Genomic DNA, 2,500 nt, shown 5'->3' on the forward strand with positions numbered 1-2,500 from the left:
TAACCTATGTCACCTTAACCTAACCTATGTCACCTTAACCTAACCTATGTCACCTTAACCTAACCTATGTCCCCTTAACCTAACCTATGTCACCTTAACCTAACCTATGTCACCTTAACCTAACCTATGTCACCTTAACCTAACCTATGTCACCTTAACCTAACCTATGTCACCTTAACCTAACCTATGTCACCTTAACCTAACCTATGTCACCTTAACCTAACCTATGTCACCTTAACCTAACCTATGTCACCTTAACCTAACCCATCTTGCACCTTAACCTAACCCATCTTGCACCTTAACCTAACCCATCTTGCACCTTAACCTAACCCATCTTGCACCTTAACCTAACCCATCTTGCACCTTAACCTAACCTATGTTGCACCTTAACCTAACCTGTGTTGCACCTTAACCTACCTCAATTTGCACCGCAATGTAACGCAATTTGCACCGCAATGTAACGCAATTTGCACCGCAATGTAACGCAATTTGCACCGCAATGTAACGCAATTTGCACCGCAATGTAACGCAATTTGCACCGCAATGTAACGCAATTTGCACCGCAATGTAACGCAATTTGCACCGCAATGTAACGCAATTTGCACCGCAATGTAACGCAATTTGCACCGCAATGTAACTCAATTTGCACCGCAATGTAACTCAATTTGCACCGCAATGTAACTCAATTTGCACCGCAATGTAACTCAATTTGCACCGCAATGTAACTCAATTTGCACCGCAATGTAACTCAATTTGCACCGCAATGTAACTCAATTTGCACCGCAATGTAACTCAATTTGCACCGCAATGTAACTCAATTTGCACCGCAATGTAATGCAATTTGCACCGCAATGTAATGCAATTTGTACCGCAATCTACCCCCACATTGTGCCTTAACCTAACCCACGTTGTGCCTTAACCTAACCCACATTGTGCCTTAACCTAACCCACATTGTGCCTTAACCTAACCCACGTTGTGCCTTAACCTAACCCACGTTGTGCCTTAACCTAACCCACGTTGTGCCTTAACCTAACCCAAGTTGTGCCTTAACCTAACCCAAGTTGTGCCTTAACCTAACCCAAGTTGTGCCTTAACCTAACCCAAGTTGTGCCTTAACCTAACCCAAGTTGTGCCTTAACCTAACCCAAGTTGTGCCTTAACCTAACCCAAGTTGTGCCTTAACCTAACCCAAGTTGTGCCTTAACCTAACCCAAGTTGTGCCTTACCCTGCTCTGTAATTGGCATATGACACGTTACATTAATGTATTGTCCAACCGCAACCCGCTCAGAATGTTGTGTACACAGCTACGTGTCATCTCCCCATAACAGCTGCATTGCAGTGTGGTACGCCATAGAGACGTGTGGGAGTAATGGACGCAGTGGATGGCGATCAGCATGAGCCGTCTGTTCATGTAGTGGCGCGTGTATGCAGACGTAGTAGTCTCTTCTCACACAATGTGATAGCACGGTGCCCCGCGTTCCACATCTGCGACATGCTACAGAGGCCGGTTGACAGTTGGTCGCGCAATGGACATCGCATACGTACGGGGGCACCTTCCACGTGCCCTCTAGTCGGGCACATTTTGTTGCGTGGATGTGAGCGGATGTAGTGTGTCTTGACACCTGACAGGCAGGCATGCAATAATAGTTGACTTTGCAAACGGGGATGGACGTGTACGTTTACTGGTGACGTTACGCAAATGAACAACTGGTAACCCGTTGTGGTGCGGTTGTCCTTGCTGGAGGTACATCTGTGAGGGCAACGATCGGTACAGCTACGAAGCGGTCCCCACCATACCAACGAACGTGAATGTGAATCTGGGTGTGAAGCGATACGCGGCTGTGGGTGGGTGGGACTGTCCCCGGCCGGTGAGGGGGGGCCGCCCGGCGTGCTGGCCGCGCGGTGCGTGGGCGCACGCGCTACAGCCGGCTGGTGGGGGCGCCCAGTGGCAGGCGCGCCGGCCGACGGACGCGGCAGGCGGCGCAGCTGCGCGCCGGGGCACCCTGCGCGCGGCGCCGTGCAGCCAAAGTGGGTCCTCGCCGGCCCGGTGCGAAGCGCGGTGGACATCTGCAGTGTGCTGGTCCGATTGAGGACTGTGTGCGTTGAGGATGCGCCGCCGCCCGGCACTCGGCGCCGCGACGCCGTCTGCTGCTCGGTCGCCCCAGCGGTTCTCGCTGGTGGTTTGTATCGCAGTTGTGCAGACGTGTTGGCACGTGCGCTGTGCTGGGAGAGTTCGCTTCGGCACCCACGTGGGGCCTTTGCCCTTCTGTGGCGCTGGCGTTGGAGCTGCCGGTCACCGTAGGTGGCGCGTGTTGTCTCCCGCCGGCAATGCCACGACAGCACGCTCCCGGGCCTCTGTCGGCAGCGGCAAGCTCAGTTGGGAGCACGGGTGGTCGCACCTAAAGCGTCTACTCGCCTAACTCCGGGCGATTGCGCCTCTCTCGAACCCGACCAAGTACTTAGGACGGCGCTGCGCGCCGCCGGGACCTGAGAGGGTT

This window comes from Schistocerca cancellata, unplaced genomic scaffold, assembly GCF_023864275.1.
Source record: "Schistocerca cancellata isolate TAMUIC-IGC-003103 unplaced genomic scaffold, iqSchCanc2.1 HiC_scaffold_850, whole genome shotgun sequence".
Lineage (NCBI taxonomy): Eukaryota > Metazoa > Arthropoda > Insecta > Orthoptera > Acrididae > Schistocerca > Schistocerca cancellata.